This window comes from Octodon degus, unplaced genomic scaffold (assembly GCF_000260255.1).
Source record: "Octodon degus isolate 3935 unplaced genomic scaffold, OctDeg1.0 scaffold00138, whole genome shotgun sequence".
Taxonomy (NCBI): Eukaryota; Metazoa; Chordata; class Mammalia; order Rodentia; family Octodontidae; genus Octodon; species Octodon degus.
In genome coordinates, this window is record NW_004524714.1 from 3,938,785 (window position 1) to 3,959,446 (window position 20,662).

Below are 20,662 nucleotides of genomic sequence, written 5' to 3' on the forward strand. Positions count from 1 at the left end.
AAGGTCCAAAGAGGAGAGTGGCCAGGAGGCAGACCCAGCTTCCCTGCATAATGAGAAACCCAGGATTTTACTCCAATCACAGTGGGGAACCACGAAGAGACGAGGGTCATGGCTCTGGAGCAGGTGGGGAACGGTCCTGGAATGAGGCTCGGGAGCAGCAAGCCCCCTGCAAGTGTGCACACATGAGCTACAGGTCCACGTGACAGGTGGAGCGATGACACCAGGGTGGGGATGCAGGGAGAGAGGAGGTCTCCAGGGGTTTGTGGGTGGCCCCATAACTTTATCCCTGGATGGGACATGGAGTTTCCAGGTGCTAAGGAGAGAACAACTGGCCTCCCCCTCACCTCCAGCACTCCTTCAAGATTGTCCCAAAACACAACAGCTGCCACTACTTGAGGACTTAATGAAGGTGACACTAGCTTTATGAACTAGCCTTGCACAAAATGATCGACAAAGCAACAAGGGAGGTATTGCTGTCCTTTGTGTGATTTGTCTGGCCTTGCCTATCTATGGGGAATGCCCGTGAGGCTGTGTTCAGCCCCCAGATGAACAACCTGTCCTGGCAGTAAGCACTTTTCTGGAGCCAGCTGGGATATTCGCACATCTGTGGACCTTTGACACATGCACAGGTGGGTGGGGCTGAGACATGCATGCACAAGAGGGTGGTGCAATGTGCACAGGTGCATGGACCTGAGACACACCTGCACAGGTGGGTGGGGCTGAGACATGCATGCACAAGAGGGTGGTGCAATGTGCACAGGTGCATGGACCTGAGACACACCTGCACAGGTGGGTGGGGCTGAGACATCTACCTGCACCTGCAACTCACTCTTCATTTGGGAATCACAGCCCCAGAACTCTTTCCCAAGTGTTTCCCCCACCACTTTGTGCCACCTCTGTGAGGCTGCCATTCTTTAGAGATACAGAAATTGTTCTCCGTCTCAAACCTCAATTGGTACAATCTACTCACCAGCAGAGTCTACCCCAGGTGTAAATCTGAGAGCATCCTTCCCCGCCCCATTCCCCACCACTCTTTGGCGCCCTGCAGTGTGCTGGCACCAGCCTTCTAGGGCCTCTCCCTCTTGTGTCTGGCTGCTTCTCCTGGCTGGCCTCCAGTCACCCTCCAGGTCTCATGCCACAGCTTCCTTCCCAACAGGATTTGCCCAAGATACCATCTGGGCACATCTTCCTCGTGACACCTGTAGATGCACATCCCCTGGTGTGTCTCCCCCATCAGAGCCTTCTGAAGCAGGAGGGCTGTGCCACATACCCCCCACATACCCTCTCTCTTACCTATCTGTGCCCCAGATCCAGGACCATTACAGTTACCCCCAACCAGGGCCTAAGGGAGCTGGGAAAAATGTCGGCCTTTGGGGGTTTTGAGCTTTGGCCTGCTGGGTGCTGGCTGCCTGGCAGGTGCTAAAGGCTGAAAATGATTCAATGCCATGTGACAAGGAGACCTTGCCAGAAAGAGGCAAGAGGACACAATGTTACTGCCAGCCGTCCCTCTTTCCCTCGAGATAAAAAGTCCCTGAGAACTTGGAGCAGAAAAGACCTTGAGATCTTACCATTAAGTGAGATAAATCAGAGAAGCACAAATATTACATGGTTTCTCTTACAGGAAAAATCCAGAGTATAAATAATTTTAAAAGCGAAATAAAAGACACATAATACAAAATAGGGAGATATAAATTCTCTACAAATGGAAAGGGGAACTAGAGGTGGGGAAGGGAAGCAAGGTTGGTAAAACAATGAAGATGTGTTATGTATGTGTACTAACCCCCCACAATGAATGTAATCATTATGTATAGCAAACACATGCTAATAAACATTTTTACAAATAGTATAACACTAACCCCTGTCCATCACTCCATGTCCTTGGCCAATAGAGTCCCCGAGCTTCTGCACGCAAAGGGACACAGTCTCCACTTACATTGCAGGGAGCCCAGGGCCCCAGACAGTAAGCTCGGTGAAGGCAGCACCACCTCTGTCCCGTTCCCACAGGAAGCCCAGCTGCCCCGCATGTGCCCACCAGGAGACGTGTGGGCAAGCGAGCCCCAGGAGGGAAACACTGCCGGTGAGTGTGAGTGTGGGGCAGGGGGAAGCCTATACGGGTGGCAAAGCTGAAGGACACATCCCTTGATGCTGACCCAGAGTAAAGGAGCTAAATGATGGGGGTGGGAGCAGGGCTCAAGCCAGGTGCTTGAGGTAGACATCTAGTGCCATGGAGCCCAAGAGGACGAGACTGGTAGGCAGCAGCAGGTTGCCCAAAGGAAGTGGGAAACAAAGTCCCCCAATCTTTTCTCAGCATCGCTGCCTCTTTGTCACTGTAACTCTATTTCTTCTTCTTTCCTCTCTTACATCGTGTGTGTCATTTAACATAAAGGTCTGAGTCCAGCACTCTCAGGGAAGAACTGTGTCCCTGACACAGCCAGAGCAGGCAGAAAAAAAAAAAAAAAAAGAGTTCAGAGACACATAGGGAGGGAGGGAGCTAGTTGTATGGACAGGCAGAGCTCAGTGAAGGGGAAGCTCCTCTTTCACAAGAACTAGATTCATCCCTCTGGATACCAGCTGAACTGGAGCTGACACACGCATGCACAGGTGCATGGAGCTGAGACTTCCACCCTCTCAGGGATCCCTGAGATCCTGGGATCCCTCAGCCTCACTTGAGCTCACGGGACTCACAGCCCACAGCTGCCTGCTTCCCTGATCCTGCTCAGGTGGTGGTCCAGAGAGAACCTGCTAGCCAGGGCCTTTAGCAATTTACTCCAGAAATCTGGGAGCTGAGCTGACACTGTGGGGACCTCAGCTGAGGTGATTTTTTACAGCAGGCAAGACCCTGTCCATCACTATATCAACTCTGATCTTTGGGGTTCTTATTCACTCACTGCCAGCCCCTGGGTTCTAGTGGATGGAGGACCCTGAGGCGGTGGGTTTCTAAGACTGAGAAGGCCAGAGCTCTGTTTTTCCCAGAGAAGCAGGGCCCTAGAAAGACCTCGACTCCATTCCTTGGTCATCAGATGACCCAAGGAGCCCAGGTCGTGGCCAGATGCTCTCCCCGGGTTCACTTCTCTCACCTCCCCTCACTTCGACCACTAAGCCCATGTATGTGACCCGCGGTCCCTGGACACTTCCCTTCTCCAGCCCGCGTCCTGCATTCCCTTTGGGTTCCCGCTAGAATCTGCTAAAATCTCCCTATTCCTTTCACACCCATCGTGTTCCAGGTGCTGGAATGCAACATTTTTTTTTTTTTTTTTCTCTTACACTTCCTCTTTAGATAGTTTAGGTGGACAGTTCCAACAATGACCGCGAGCGCTCCCATGTAGCGCCCTCTACTGGCAGCGCTTTCTGTCATCACGGCACATTTGAGACACCAAGCAATCAACATGGGCACTTAAATTAAAAGACAATGAACTGGGGCCAGGAAGAAAAAAAAAAAAAGACAATGAATTCTGGTTGTTATTTAGACGTCGCCAGTGTTGCCACTCACATTCTTTTCCACTCTGGGGTCCAATCCAGGATACTATATCAACTCTCCTTATTCTCTGGTCTGCGACCTTGACATCTTTGAAGTCGAGTGGACAAGTTGATCTTACATGTTTCTCACAGAGATACCAAGGTGCAGATTTCAGGATAAATGACACAGACGAAAGGCCCTTCCCATACCTCCATGTCCACACAGCTCACTGGCGATATTAAATTAGCCTGACTGCTGGGCCACGGTGGGGTCTGCCAGGTTTCCCCACTGTGAAGTTACCACTTTTGTGGCTATATACTGCAGCCTTTGGAAACAGAAAGAACATTTTAATGGTTAAGGCAGATTATATCACTAACCTGCTCTAAGCCCACCAGCGATCACCACAAGATAGAAGGAAAATATTCAAGCTCCTTGGTCCCCAGGATTCGAGTTGGCCTCCCCCCGACTCCTCACCCATGGACCAAAAACCAGAGCAGATTTCCTGCTGCAAGACCTTTACACACACTTTCCCTTTTCTCCTACATGCTCTTGGCCCAGCTCTTCCCCTTGGATCTGGGTCACAGGTCGCTTCTCCAAGGATGCTTTCTCTGATGTCCTAATCAAAGCTAGGTCTCCCCTGTCGTTCCCTCTCAGAACCCGCTTTCTCCTTTTCTACTCACAGTTAAACCTCGATCTCTTTGTTTATGTGCCCAAAACCTTCCCGTGAGGGCAGGGCCAGCTTGTTGTGTCCACTGCTTCAGCCGCTGTGCCAGTGCAGTGCCAGGTACAGAGCAAGCGCACAGAAGTGATGCCATGTGGTTCGGCCACTGTTCAGACACAGGTGGTGACTACAGAGAGGGGCTCCCTAATCTCCCGTAGCTGTGACGTGCTCAGTTGGGAGGTGAAACTCACACTGAAGATTCATTTTGTCTGTGTGTCCCCGTCATTCTCCCTTGTGCCTGTTATCAATAAATATGACTGGGTGAGCGGGTGCAGGGGAATGGTCACTACACAGCCCCCCTTGACCAGACTGGGAGATCACTGTCACCCAGGCCTTCGTCAGCCCTTGTTTGGGGTTCCCCTACCGCCAACACCCTCTGATCTTCTCTGCAACCCCCAGTTTGTGGCCACTCTGCGAAGCCCTGAGGCCTTCTCACTCTTCTTCCTGCTTTGCACTTGCTGTCCCCTCCTCCTGGAATGTTTGTCCCCTGGGCATCCGCATGGGCTATGCCTCTGTACCTCTCCACCCTCTGCTGGAGTCTGCTCACTGGCACCCTCCTGATTATGCTGAATATGAGAGCTTCTGCTACTTAAACATCACACTCTATCCCCTTTCTCATTCTTTGTTGTTCTTTATAACATGTACCTGTCTACACCAACTTTTTAATCCATTTATTTCTTAGCTCCACCCACTGGAAGGTCATCTCTGAGGATGGCAGTCTGACACTGATTTTTCTTTTCACCATAAGTTGTGTCTCTGGCATTGAAGACTGGTGCATAGTAGATGCTCAATATGTTTATTGCATGGGTCAATGGGCCTGTGTGAGAGAGGCCAGGAGCCCACCCAGAACCTCAGGTGCTGCAGTGGTCAGTGTTTGCCCCTCCCCTGGGGAGGCATCATGCCTGGTGTCATAGTTACTTTGCTTGTTGCTGAGACAAAATACCAACACTCAAAATTAAAAGGGAAAGGTTTATTTACCTCAGCTTGCAGAGGTTTTGGTCCATAATCGGCTAGTTCCGAGGTAGGGTGGCATATGACAGAGGGCAATAATTCATGTGGCAGAAGATAGCAAAAGCAGCAAGGGAGCAGAGAACAAGTTTCTTTTCTTTCTTTCTTTTTTTTTTTTTTTTTTTTTTTGGCAGAATCGGGAATTGAACTCAGGTCCCTGTGTTTGCCAGGCAAGCACTTATTCCAGTGAGCCATCTCCCCGGCCCCTAACAAGTTTCTTTCTATCCCTTATATTGTAGGCAGGCTACCAGCCCTAGGGTGGGTGTAGCACTCACACCCTTAATCCTAGCCACAACTATGCCAAACCAATCAGTGGACCAATTTACTAGCCACATGCCTTAGTCCCAGCATCACACACTCTAGATTCAGCTACCTCTAAAAACACCCTATGACTGCATGAGGCTTTGGGGGAACAGCTACACACAAACTATAACACCCGCCATGCCGGTGGGCACTGGGAGGCCTCAAGACACACTTCTCTCTGGCACTCTTTTGGCTCCTTCTAGCTACCAAGCTCCAGTCATTAGCCACTTTCTGGTCCTTTGTCTCAGTCCTGTCTGTCCAGGTTAACCCCACCACCACAAGTTTTGCCAGTCCTCTTTGTGGGAGTGGGTCTACCATGTTCTCAAATGCTAACCCTAGCCTAGGACCTTGTGTTGAGAATGAGAGCCCCATAGGCTGTGTCACTGGTCCACACCTGGCTGTCAGCTGTAGGCTGCTGCTGTAGCCAACCTGCTCAGTCCTCCCTCCAGGCCAAGCCTCTTCCGCTCCTTTGGCCTCCATACTCTGGGTCTTGGCTGTCCCCAAAAGGCCAAGATGTCGCCACCTTCAGCTTCCAGACTGCCGGGAGCCAGCACATGGCGTTAAGACTGAAGGTCTCCTTCAAGATAGGTCTCCGTCGTTCCTTGTTCCCTGAGCAAGTCTCCAAGTAGCCCGCCTACTTCTGGCCCTGTGGCTATCATGAAAAATTTGACTCCCTGGCATTTGACTCTCGGCACCACTGGAATGAGGTTGCATCTCTCCCTCTGGTACTTCTCAATGTCAGTGTGAATGAGTAGGCAATGAGCTCACAGAAACTTTGCCGGGAGCTCTGAAGGGACTTTGCCAAAAATGAATGTCTGGGTCAGTTTTCTCTGGCCATAACAAAATACTTGAGCCTGGGTAATTTGAAAAAGAAGGAAGTATATTTAGCTCAGAGTTTAGAAGGTCCTCTGGTGGCTAGCACCTCAGTGGTGGCAGTACATGAGAGAGACAGACAGAGAGAGAGAGAGAGAGAGAGAGAGAGAGAGAGAGAGAGAGAGACAGAGAGACAGAGAGACAGAGAGACAGAGAGAGAAAGACAGACAGACAGACAGACAGACAGAGACAGAGTCAGAGACAGACAGAGAGAGCCAGACAGAGATTACATAGCAAGACAGGAAGCTCAAGGAGACCAGGGAAGACCCAGGCTTGCTCTTCTATAATGACTCTCTCTCTTGAGAATGAACCAGCATCCTACAAGAAAAGACTTAGTGACTTAGCACATTCTGATAGAAGCAACCTCATGCTTTCCTTCTAGGCCTTACCATGTCAGGCAGCTTTCTGTTACTGTGAAAAATCCATGAGAGGATTCACTTCAAAGGATTGTTTTGACCAGTGGTTTCAGTGCACGACTTGCTGGCCCTGCTGCTTTGGGCCTGCGGCAGCGCAGCACATCATGACAGGCACACATGGAAGAAGAGGTTTGTTTACCTCACAAAGACCAGGAAGCAAAGAGAGAGCCAGGGAGGGGCTGGAGTCCCACTACCACCTTCAAGAGCATGCCTTCCATGACCTGACTTGCCTGCACTAGAGTCATGTGCCGCAGCTTCCTACTACCTCCCGACAGGACCACAAACCGAGGATCAGTCTTTCAGTACCTGGGCCTTTGGCAGCATTCGAGTCCAGCTACAGCCCTACTTCATGAAAATGCCACATGACAGCAGCTGCAGGTGCAGCGCTTGCCTCGCTTAGTTTCTGTCTCCCTGTAGTCCAACTTCGGGCTATTCTACCATTCCTCCTTTTGGAATGGAAACGTTCACCCTGTGCAATTGTGCATTGGAAGTGTTTAAGGCTCTTGTGATGTTTACAGAGGCTCACAGCTGAGTTTGCCCAGAGTCTCGGAGGAGACTTTGGGCTTGGACTTCGCAGCAATGTTGGAAGTGTTAAGGTGTTGGCGATTCCTACAGAGGAACTAGGTGCATTCTTCACAAGGAGATAGACAAAATCCTCTTGGGGATCAGGGAAGGAATCTTATGGTTTAGATCTAAACTAGCCCCCGAGAGTCTCGTATTTGGAGGTGAGGCTGGCAGAAGGAGCAGAGCACTGGGACACAACTTGGAAGGGGACATTCATGTACCAAGCTTCGTTCTTTTTTCTCTGCTCTCTGCCCAGCCCTTCTGCCACACTATTTATGTCTTGGAGCTGGCCAACCATGGACTGAACCCACTGGACCCATGAGCCAAAATAAACTGCCCCTCCTTTAAATTACAGGGGTCCAGCATTTTCTCCCAGCAAAAGGAAAGTGATTGGTATAGTACTTTGTCAAGAACCTATTTCAAGATTTAAAAAAGAAAGTTAAGAATGGACTAGGGATGCAGTTCAGTGTGGAAGCCTTGGGTTCAACCCCTAATACCAAAAAAAAAAAAAAAAAAAAAAAAAAAGAAAATATTAGAAAACTGGGGAGTAGTGAAGTGGTACAGTGCTTGCCCAGTATTAAAATGGGTTCCATCCCCACCATCACAAAAGAATACAATGACATAAAAATTTTAGGGTGATTTGGCAAAACATTTGTCCCTAGCCTGTGGAAAAATGAAAATAATACAGGAATTCATAGAAATCAAAGAATGGGTTGAGAGCATTGATCCTTAGCTCCTCGTTAGAGATTATGCCAAAAAGATTAGATTGTCTTAAATGTTTTCTAACTCTTTAAAAATATAGAAGCAATAGTAAAGGGATTATCTGTTAATTCATATTTAGGTTTTTCTAATATTTAGTCATCTATAACATGAGTCATGGGACTTTTACCCTTAATTTTTACTTATTAAACAAGAATTATTAAAACCAGGGGAAAAATATCTCTCTGAACATTATATTACACCTGTGAAAATATTTTACTTAGTTATCATATTGTCGTATATGGATATTTAAATTCTATGTAACTCATTTTATTGTCCCTTTAAAATTAGTATTCTGAGGATCTGATACAAACCCAAGTATATTCTCTGCTGTTTTTTCCAGTATTTAGTCCCTTCTGAACTTCATTTATTATGCAGCTGAAGTTATTTTGAGATGAAGTAGAAGGTGTATCTAAATTACAAATTATTTTTTTCAAGTTGCTAATCAGTTTGTTTCAATTGCATTTACTGAATATCTCATCACCCACTCATTGTTTTGAGATGGTTTCTTTATCATATTTAATTTTTAAATGGGATCTCATCTATTTCTAGGCACTCTATACTAATGCATTAAAATCAATCTCTTATTTCATTAATATTCTCACCGTTCTAATTATGGCTACTCTGGGATATGCTTTACTATTCAGGAAGGCAGTGTGTCAGTGGCCACCCATTCCAGCATGTTCCTTGATATTCTGATCGATGTTTCTTCCAGACGCCTTTCAGGATCGTTCTATCAGGTTCCTTCAGCGGGGTTGTTTGGTGTTGTATTAAATCTGCAAATTAACATGGAGGTGCTTTGACATTTTTACAATATTCAGTCCTCCCATGCAGAAAGGTAGTATGCCTCTCCATTTATTCTGGTCTTCTTTTATTTCACCAATAAAATTTTGTAGTTGTCTTTATATAGGTCACATGCATTCCTCATTAAGTTTTTTCCTAAGTATTTTTTCCATTGCTTCTGAGCAAGAGCTCCCTTTTCATTGAAGTGTCTGGCAGAGTACAGCTGGAATAAGGAAACACGGCGATTAGGGTAAATAGGTCCTCCTCTGGCCACTGTGCTACACGGTTATTAGTCTGTACACATCTGAGTCTCTTCCTTTGGTTCTTGGCCCACGTTGACTGATACTACCCTGTATCGTTGACATGTGGTGACGCTCCAGGGCTGGCATCTGACAGACCAGCGGAAGCAAGAGGCTGTCCATCTGCTGAGTCACAGCCATGCCTTGGCTGAAGCTAGAACCTGTCCTGAGGTCTCAGCCTGTGTCACACCCTCTCGCTCCACCATTCCCTGTACCAATACCTGGCCCGGCACTTGCAGGTGCCAGAGGAGGACTCCTCAACTAATGGACTCCCCACAGACCCAAAGTGCCAAAGAAAGCAACAACCACGGAATCTCTGGGTTGCGTCTGGCCCACTGGCCAAGCCTGTTCCATAGCATTTTTGGTTCTTCAACCTCTGAGGTATGTGTGTGGTTAACCACAAGAGCTAAGAGACTGAGATTTCACAGAAATTAAGTGGCACATCTGGGATTCAAACCTGTGTTCCCTTGTCTCTGCCAGGTGGCTTCCCTCTGCGATGTCCTTGTCACTGCCCGACCCATCAGGTGGCCCCAGAGCATCCATGCCTGGCAACTCGGACACCCCAGGGCCCATCATGCTATCTCCGACATTGTAGAGTGACTCCCAGGAGACTCGCTGTTCTCCCATTCTGTCCTCCTGGCTGGGCCCCACCGGTTCCAAAATTAGTCCTCCCCGCTCAGCCCTTCCATGCACATTCCTGTGCTTCCAGAGCTTGGGGGGGTCATGTGGCAAGGTCCTGACGGGCAACCCAATCTAGGCTGTTCGCAGCAAATACTCTGCCTGATTAGTTATACTATCAAGGACAAGATTTTTTGCTGTTTTATTATAATTATTAATATATAATGATCATACAAATTAATGAGTGTGTTTCACTGTGCCATTTCCACACATGCAAATGCCGCCCTTCAATCCTGTCTGCCCTCCCTTCCACCATGTCTTCCCTCCCCCCAGACCCCCTTCCCTTCCTATAAGAAACCTAAAAGTCCCTGAGAGTCTCTCTTCTGCTTTCACATATGTAGGAGGCCATTAACCGGTATCCATTCTATTCCCCTGCTGAGTTAAGTTTATGTTCCTTCTCACCCTGCCTATTTCCCTTAAGTCTCCTGCTATGCCCCGGAGGTGGGACTTCCTGTTATAGTCCCATTGCCTAGTTACTTGCACCTTTTACCCGCCGACATCATTTCCCTATGCCTCCACTATATATACCCAGCACCTCCCCTAAATAAAGGAGACTTGATCAGAATCCTGTCTTGTCTCCATTTCTCGCGTCTCCTGTCCTTTGTCCCCTCTTCAATTCCCCGCTCCTCCCCCAGGTGACCTTCGTTGACTGACCCACTGGTTCGGGACACACATGGGAGGGAAAATACATGATACTTGTCTTTTTTCTGTGTCTGACTTAATCCACTTCACACAATATCCTCCAGATTCATGCATTTTCTTGCAAATGGCATGATTTCATTCTTCTTAATGACTGTGTGATACTCCAGGGGGTGCAGATAGCACACCTCCTTCGTCCAGGTATCTGTTGATGGGTGATTTCATATCTTGCCCATTATGAATGGTGCTGTGGGGAACAGGGGTGCCCCAGCATCTCTTTAGGATGTTGACTTCTCTTCCTTTGGCTCTGTACCCAGGAGTGTTTCAGTTATGTCTAGTATAGATATAACTAACTATACGGTAGTTCTATTTTTAGTTTCTTGAGTAACCTGCACAGTGTTCCCATAATGGTTGTGCAAATTTACACTCCCACCAACAGGATATAAGAGTTCCTTTTCTCCACATCCTCGCCAGCATTTGTTACTTTATGTTTCTTAAATAATAGCCATTTTGACTGAGATGAGTTGGAATATCAATGTAGTCTTGATTTGCATTCCCTTAGTGGCTACTGATAGCGTTTTTTCATATACTTACTGCCCTTTTGAACTTCTCTTGGGAAATATCTTTTCGGATCCCTTGCCCTTTTTTACCAGATCATTGGGTTTTTTGCTATTGAGCTTTTTGAGCTCGTTATATATTGTGGATACTAATCCTCTAGTCAGGTAAATTGCTGGCAAAGATTTTCACCTGTCCGGAGGATGTCTCTACTCTGTTGATTATTTCCTTTGCCACGCAGCAACTTTTTAATTTGAGATAGTCTAAAAGGTCACTTTAACGGTGGCACCAGTAACACCAATTACAGCCGACATGTGTGCCATGGCTTTGATGTGGTTTGGTCCCCAAAAGTTCATTTGCTGGAGACTTGATTTTGAGTGCATCAGTGTCACCCTGGGGCCTATTGGGAGGTGCTTGGGTCATTGGAGCCCTGCCTGCAGAAGGGATGGATTTAGTTCTCATGGGCCCCTGGCTGTGCTCTGGCTTTCTCTCTCACCAAGTATTCCTGCTCCCCATCTTGTATTCTCCATGAGTTCTTCTCCACAGCTGTGCTGACACTGGTCCTATGCCTTTGACCTTCTAGGGCCACGAGCCTAATAAACTTGTTTTTCTTACACAGTGTTCAGTCTTGGAATTTTTTGTTATCATAGCAAAAACAATAGACTGATACTATTTTCTTAACTCACACCATGGGCCAGACACTGTTTCTCTTGCATTGGATATGTTATCTCACCTATCTTGAGAACTCGATGAATTAGATACTAGCTATCATGCCCGTTCTACAGCTGATACAACTGAGGCTCTGGGTGATTTACTCATTCAAGGAATATCCAGCCTGTGAGTGGCACAATTTAAAACCTGAAACTTGCGCAGAAGTCTGGTAACAATCTGCTGCCTTCTTCTGAACCTGGGGCTTCCTGTATTAGTCAACACTTGGCATTAGAAAGCTGTTCCACAGCCTGGAGTAGGAGGAGAGGAGTAGAAAATGCACAGGCCCAGGCACCACCACACTGGACCGTCAGCATCACCAGGGGGCAGCCTGGATCCTGGGCTTAAGTCGAAGGCCTCAAATTGAACGTCTGCTGATAAGCTGGGTCTCATGACCCCTCCAACGCCAGGTCCCATTGCCCACTAATAATGTGACATGAGCTGCTTTTGTAATGAATCCTACTACTAAAAACATCACTAACTTAAAACAAACAAATGATTCAAGCAATGGTCACTGGAATATTTTTTGTATGTCTGACAAGTGAGGAAGGATTTGTAAATGAAAACGCCCAAATCTTATCCACTGCTCTGAAAGCAGTAAATATCTACAGTATTGAAAAAGTCAAAATCCTGATAGAGTTGCTGAGGGACGTGGGCCCAGGTCAAGGTGAGGAATAGGTAAGCCATCTAGAAGGCAGAGCCCTTCCTAAATCAGAGCATGGGGAGTACTCGGCTTTGTCAGTGACTAGAAATCAAGAAGTGCTTTTCACACCTGCTCAGTTATAAGTACTTTCACCATCTCCAAGTAGTTGAGAACATGGGCCTGAGATTCAGCGCGAATGAAGTCTGCAACAACCATCTCCCCCTGCCAGTTGTTTGGCCTTGGGCAGATGCCACAAGCCCTCTGAGCTCAGTCTCCTATTCTGAAAGATGTGAATCATATTAATCAAGACAATAACAAGACATGACAGCACTGCCATCTCCCAGAGTGAATGTAACCTGTTGTTAACCGTGATACTGTGATCCTAGTGTTGTTACCTGTGCACGACATCTGCCCTGTGCTAGACACCACCAGCAGACGGAGGGCCCAAACTCAACCCCGGGGCCCAGCCTGGCACTGTCCCATGTAGGCCAGCCCTAGCCACCTGCCGTACCCCGGGAGCCCTCCTCATCTCTGTCCCTACTGCAGCCTCCCCCCAGACCCCTTCCTGGCTCCAAGTGTACTGCTCAGAGCATAGCTCCTGCACATTAATAGGAAGGTTGCCTCCCCTCCAACTGAGATCTAGTGTTTCATTCCATCGTGAACATGGTAGCAGTAACACTCATGGCTGGTACTAGCAGAAATCACAGGTATTCGAACATCACCTCACAGCCACTATGACTCCCTCAGATGCTTCCTTCTGCTTCTCCCCACCCTGGAATCATGACGCTATAAGACCTGCTAGTGGATCTTGCTACTAATATGTTAATAGAGAAGCACAAATCCACTCTGTCACAAAGTAAGAAGCTTTGGCTATTACACTTTAGTACCCTGGCATCCTGGGCAATCCTGGGTATATTATCTTATGCATGTTATCTTATGAAAATGGACCCATACTACCCAAGCGGTCTGTGCCTGCCCAGGGTGAAGTGGCTTCCTTCCCTCTAGTCATTTCACTCATGAAAAACTTAGGTCAAGTCATTGCCCAAGGGCACCAAGGGCCGATTTGCCTTGGGTGCCCCTTGGAGCCTGCCCCAGTCCTACCCACCCCATGCCACATGGCAGGCCATGTTTTAAGGATTCAGGACAGATTTACCTCTGATATGGCCTCTGACCTCCAGGGGGACCCAGAATTGCGGAGAAACTCACTCCTCCATAGCCTAATGCAGGATCTTAAGCTCATTTCCTTACAGGCTTTGAGCGCATACCCTGGTCTAACTTTCCATTGGAGAGTAGGGCACTCAGAATGTGCCAAGGCTAGGGTAGGCTCAGCCCCATGGTTCATTTGGGGTGTACTGCCCTTGGAGGGCAGAGAACCTTTAGATGATTTCCTAAGAGCAGGCCCAAGAGGAAGTCCTGAGAGTCCAACTAGAAGGGTGAGGCTGTATTTAGAGCTGCGAGCTAGGGAGCCAAGGAGAGGAAACAAGCAATACACAGTGCCAGTCCTCAGTGTCCACGTCCCAAACTGTCCCCCCATTATCACCTCAGTCATTCCCTCCAGAAATAACTGTGAAGTGCTGAGCCCTGCCAGAGAAGATTCTAGCACTGAGAATGTGACAGAGCACAAAACTGACAGGGGCCCCACTGTTCTCATGAAATGTGGGGGGCCTGGGTGACGTGCTGGGTGCGCAGCACCAAAGACAAGTGAACTGATAAGGAAAAAAAGCACATTAGGTGGCTTCAAGTCCTGCGAAGCCTGTTCACTCTGGATGGAACGAGCGTGATCCCACGCAAACCTTCCTTCTCTGTTACAAGGTACACAGCTTCGCAAAACACAGAAATCCCACCTACATTCTTTTCTCTCCAAGTCTGCAGAGATTAATCACATTAAATCCATCATCTCACACTCATGCAAAAGACTGTTCCTTGCCTGGGTAATCTTCGCCAAGAAGGAAACCCAAAAAGAAAGAAAACGAAATCCAGGTCAGACCCAAAAAAGGAAAGACCTCAGATTGAAACTGCTCTTAAAAGCACTTAAAAGGAATTGAATTAGAACTGAGACAAAAAAAAAAAAAAAAAAAGGTGGCCTGTAAATCCAACTCCCGCTGACACCAAGTTAGAAAAAAATAGCTGAAGGAAAAGGATGTAGCACGTCAATCAAGACATGATCGTTTTATTTTTAAAAAATGAGAAGCCTTTTGTTTTAAGAAGAGCAGGCTGGTAATTTAGAGGCTCAGAGGCAGCGTCAGAGCGAAGATCTTTCATATTTCCAGACAGAAAGGGCTCGGCTGCCGATAGAGAAGTCGAGATCGCATAATGAGATCAACTCAGCGGAGGTTCTGTTCCCGAAGAGACGGGATCTGGGCCCTGGGCTGATTGATAGAAATGCAGGTCGGTGTGCCGAGCCTAGGTATACGATCTTTCCTTTGTTGGTAATCAAAGTCGGCTGAATGAGACTCCATCTTTTTCTTTCTTGTTCTTATGTACCAATTTGAGGAGCGCAGATGAAATGTGTTGCATTACACCAGCACCAATAAGTCACACTATCTATGTTGTGACACACCGAATATTACTAATTGTCAATCACCAACCACAAGTCTTGTCAAGGCGCTCCCTTCTCGACGGGCTGGTTCGAACCTGAAGTGATTTTTAATCAAGTGTTAATAATACAGCGTCTGTCAGTGGACGGTGGGTATCAAGCAATCAGGAGAGGGGAACACATGACAGGGCAAATTTTAATGTTTTCATTTTCCGCTCTTCCCAATTATCGGCGGGATTCCTGTCAGCCTGAAGAGTGCACTGACGTTCTTGTGGGTGAACTTTACTGTGCTGAGGGGAAGCAGCTGTCAGGACAGCTATGGCAAGGTGTAACCCCGCCCTGCCAGAAAGGCCCCCAAGTGCAGTTGCCCCCAGGTTCCCCTGGCCCAGGACAGGGGGCTCTGGAACTGGGGCAAGGCCTCCCTCTGCCCTTCAAGCCCTCCTGGGCCCTGGGAGACCTGGCCTTTGGCCCCATCCATCAGGAGACAGGAGTCACAGATAGGTGACCTCAGGAGAGGAGGGTTATGTCCACCACCACACATAACCCTCCCCACGTCCTTCCCAGTGCCCTCCATTACTGACATGAACAAGAGTGACAGTTGCTCTCCCTTTCTCCTCCCCACGTTTCCCTTGAGCTGTGCTGGGGCTGTGATTCCACAGAAAATGCAGGAAGGAGGTAGGAAAGAAAGGGTAGGAGGAGGAAGGGAGGGAGGGATGGAGCGAAGGAGGGATAGAGGGAGGGAGGGATAGAGGGAGAGGAGAGGGTCAGTCACGTGCAGCACCTCAGCCTCGGCCAGGAGGGGCTCTTTCGTCCTTCCTAAAACAATCCAGCTGGTCTTCAAGGAGCTGAGGGTGGAGAATGTTCCGCTCATGGGCTATACTGCCCATCTCTTCTTCTCAGGGTCAAGGGGGGTTATGGGAGTGCTGGGTATCTAATCCACCTACTGCCCCCTGTCACCCTCCGACCTTGGCTACCCCACTTGTTGCACATCCCACAATAGGACACTCATTACCATTTGAGTAGCCTATTCCAGTGTTCACCAGCTCTGATTATGAGGATCCTCCTGTCGCTTCTCCCCTGGTCCCTGGGGAGAGTGGACAGCAGTGCTCTGGTGTCGTCTGCGGGGAGAGGGGCTGAGATGGCTCTGGATACACACCCACTCCAGGCAGCTCCACCCTCTGCTCCACAGAGCTGCTCTGCAGAGCTGGGCAGTGCCAGTTCCTGGGTCCCTCTGAGGCTTCCTCCTCGCTGGCCTCCTCCTCTTCTTCCTCCCACTTGGCTAACCCCTCTTGGCCTTCCTCAGTGCCCATCGGCCAGGCCTGGCCACACTTTCCTGACACCACACACTCTGCACAATCCTACCCATGCCCACAGTTTCTCTCATCAACACCGGTAGGCAGAGGACCCAGCCCTGATGGCACCTCTGAGCTCCTCCAGGACAAGTGGCCAATCACTTGACATCCCACAAACCCCTAAATTCAACTTGTCCTTGAGAGAGTGTTTTTTATCCTCAACACCCAGTAAATCTCTGGAATGGGGGGCTCCACCTCTTGAAAAACAGCACCAGTGTCCCCCAAGTCCTGGAGACTTCCCTTCCTTGTCCCCACATCCATACTGGCCACTAATGTATGCCACCATCCCCTATGGCTTCCTGCCCTTTCCATTTGCCTCTCCTGGGGTGTTTTTGCTGGGCCCCAAGAATCTGCCTCCTGTTACTTTGCCCCCACTTTCTGCTGCTGCCTCCCACTCTGTCCTCTTCACTTATGACTCTCTATCCAATGCCCAGCTCATACACCCCCTAGAGGGGGTCTGCAGGACACAGTTCAAGCTCCTGGGCCTCAGTCCCCATCTAGTCAAGGAGCACAGGGACGGCCATTATTATAACAGGGCAGGGAGACAGTGAATACTGCCTGGTGGGTCCAGGCAGTCACCCATCCCCTTCCTCAGGAGCCCAGGTAAGCATCCTTCCATGCTGACTGGAATGAAGCCCTTTTCCTGCTTCTGAGGCCAACAGAGGCAGGGACTTGGTCATCTCTGTGTCCTGACCTGAGCCATAATGGGACTCAAGATTTAACCCATATATGCTTCTTAGACAGAAATGGGTAGGTAGACATTGTATCTGCAACATTCCAAATTCTCTCACTCTGTCCCTTTCCCCCTTTTCCCTCAGTATAAGTCTTATTGCTCTGGAGAATCTGAGGCTGGCCCAACCCTGCAGCCTTATTTTATTAAAACAAAAAGAAAATCAGCATATTAGTTATCCATTGCTGTGTAACAAAAGATTCCAGCATGTGGTGCTTCGGTAGCATTTGTGCTCTCTGTTTCTGAGGTTTGGGACTCTGGGAGTGGCTTAGCTGGAGGTCCTGGCTTGTGTCCCTGCTTCAAGGGGGGGCTGGGGATGCGGGAAGCTGGGGCCTCAGCAGGAGGGGTCTCACTCGTGTAGTCACCCCAGTCCCTCATGCTATAGCAGCTGGCTTCGCCCAGAGTGGTGGGAAGGGACAACCAAGGCAGCAGCCGCCATGTTTATTAACAGCCCCTGGAAGTGGCACACCGTCTTTTCTGCCTTACTCTACTGGCCACACAGAGAGCTTCGACATGGGGAAGACTGACAAGATTGTCACTCCCAGGAGGTGACAGTCACAGGGGCCAGGTTGGAAGCTGGCTTGATCCCATCTGCTTCCAAGTGACACCTGAGTATTGCAAGATTTATAAATGTAGCCTGGCAAGGGAGACATTTATACCATTTGGAAAACAAGACCAGAGGAGGAGGTGACCCTCAGGAGGAGGCCAGCTGTCTGGGGAGATGCTGGACAGATGCTGGACACTGCATGTCCCTGAGCAAATTGCCCCCCCCCCCGTGGCCCCGTCTGACAATGGGAGTGAGCAAGATGGTGCCCGAGGCCTGTAAACACTGTGTTCCTCTAGTCCCAGCTGTAGGATGGTGTTTCCTGTGTCCTGGAAGGGCTCAGAGTGAGGACAGGCTCACTAGCACGTGGTCCACACCCAGGAGACGGCTGCACAGAAATCATCGCCACCCTCTGGGCTTAGTGTTGCTGCCTCCCTGCTCCACGTGGGATCTGATGGCTTCCATGTCCCATCCCTGCAATGATACCCTGAGCAGGCCAGTGAGGATGCCAGAGCTGGGCACAGAGCAGAGTCCTCCTGTCCACCTGCCGTCACCCCTCCCTGCAGGCTTGTCACATTCTTTTTCAAGGATCTGCCTCTGGACTGTGAGCCCTGGCCTGAAGAGGACTGAGTCCTCAGGAGGGGTCTGTAGAAAGCCTTCCCACTGGAACCCATGGCCTGCTGTCTGTAGGCTCAGAGCATTTACCTGAGCCCCTCAAACTGCCCTGCCTGGCTGTGCTCAACTCTAACCTGCCTGCTGGGTCTCTCCACTGGTGCTCAAGAAAGAGAGATAGAGAGGCTGTTCCACCACTCTGTCACACCTTCACGGGCTCCACAGCTAAGTTCCTATAAAATAAGTTCATGATAAGGTATAGACATAGACACCCAAAGCCCACATGGGACCCCATGCTTCTGGGGTGGGCAGGATGACTGACCAGGTAGAGAGGGCCGTCTTAGCTCTCCACCAACACAGAGACTTTAAAATGAAGGGAGGAGCCAGATGCAGCAGCACACACCTGTAATCCCAGCACTCAGGAGGCCGAGGAAGATCTCCACAAGTCTGAAGCCACTTTAGACTACCTAGTGAGTTCAAGGCCAGTCTGAACTATGTAGGGAGACCTTGCCTTAAAAAATTTTAAAAAAATGAAATAGAGGGCCGGGAGATGGCTCAGTAGAATAAGCACTTTCTTGGCAAGTGCAAGGGCCTGAGTTCAATCCTCGGTTTTGCCACCAAAAAAAAAGATTTAATAATAATAATAATAATAATAATAATAATAACAATAATAGAGGATGGGGCTCAAAGGATCATGAATAAAAGCAAATAAATTAGCCATTCTGGGAAACAGCAGAGTTTGGCAGATCTCTAACATACCTGGTGGATTAGGATTGCTTTGGTCTTGCATCTGAGGCCTCCTTCTTCTTTTCCAGTGCTCAGGCTTCTGCGAGTCCTGCTCAGATCCACAGTGCGGGGAGCAGAGGAAAGGCCTCAGCCCACTTTGGAGCCCACACCCATCTGCTTCTCCCTCCCCAAGTCGCGTGTTGCTTTCTGTAAGCCAGAGGGCTCCATCTGCAGAACAGGCCCACACCATGCTCTGGGGAGTTCTCCAACCATGGTCACCTTTTGTGAAGATACAGCTGCAACCACTAAAGAGAGTACATGTGGACTTACCACTAGCCTTGAAACTGACCCTTCAGTGCATGCTAACTGGAGTCCTGGCTGCTGCCTGTTCGTATGAGCCCTTGGGAGGTTGGAGATGGGGTCCATGAAACACAGAGATCTCCCAGGCATAAGCAGGAGACCAACAGGACTTCCTTGACCAAGTGGCCTGCCATGCCTTCAGGCTCCTCTTCCTAGCACTGGCCTGCAGTTGGGTTTCCCTCCTGTAACAGCCCAACCCTGCAAGGGCTCACCACAGCAGACCTGAGCCAGTCTGGCATCTCTAAGGAGACTCAGAGACATCATGGGCAAAAAGCAAACATGAGTTTCAGGGAAGTCCTAAGCTAAACTCATCCACTACTAAGGGGTCCTTCTTCCTGCAACCTGTGTCCCAAGGCTTGCCCCATCTGCAGCATAGCATGTTCTTCCAATACAAGACCCCCACATTGAGTCTCGGCCTTGCAGGCCTGTGGGGTCTCTGTCCTCACTTAGGACTGAAGGCCTGGATGACATCATCTCAGGAGAATTCTAGGGCTCCCTAGTTAGATCACCAGCTTCCCCATGCAAGACCTCTGCCTAAGATCAGTGTCTCCCATCATTTTAGATCCAGGAATGTCTTATAGACCCCAAGAGCTTCCGGAAGGGTCTGGAGCCAGGGACTAGGTTTCCTCAATTTCCTGTCTTGCTCTTCCTGTTCCCTCCCTCCCAACACACGTGCCTTCCTGCTTCTCCAGGTGCCATGACAGATGTGCCTGCCCCACTCCTCCCAAGTATCTGAGTCATAGCCCTACTGCCCACCAACACCATCTCTCTCCACTTTGTCTAATCCCAGATTCTCAAAAGGGGAGTGTGAGTTACTGAGGTCCAGCAAATCAGCTCTGGCCAGAAGCAGGGCGAAGAGCATCAATATGACTCAGAGAACAGGGCTCAAAGATGGAAGGAGGCTCAGATCTGAGCAAAAGATTCAGCCGCAAAAGTGCTCCTCATGTATCCCATCCAGGACAGAATCCAGGCCACCATATGGCCAACTCGCATGCACAGAGACAGAAGCATTTTGTGGCCATAGAAAGCGATACTCCTTTGTGATCTCTGACTGTGCAGCCACCTCAGAACATGAGGTCACTCTCTACATCTTTTGGTGGGATTGGGAGGCGAGGTCCAATAAACATCAGAAATACTATCAGGAAGAGCCAAATGGGAAAAAAAAAACTTTTTAAAGTCTCACAGATGGTGCTGGAAGGGAAGTGTGGTTTATCTGAGGTCACAGAACGGTTCGGTGACTAAGGTAGGACAGGGACTTGTCCTTTTCTCTCACCACCTAGTACTCTATCCACTAACAGATGAGCCACCCCAGCCAGAAAGATTCTCTGTGACAACAGTGAGCTAAGAGTGTTTGTGAGAGGCTACCAAGGATCACTGGAGCCAAACTAACATCATG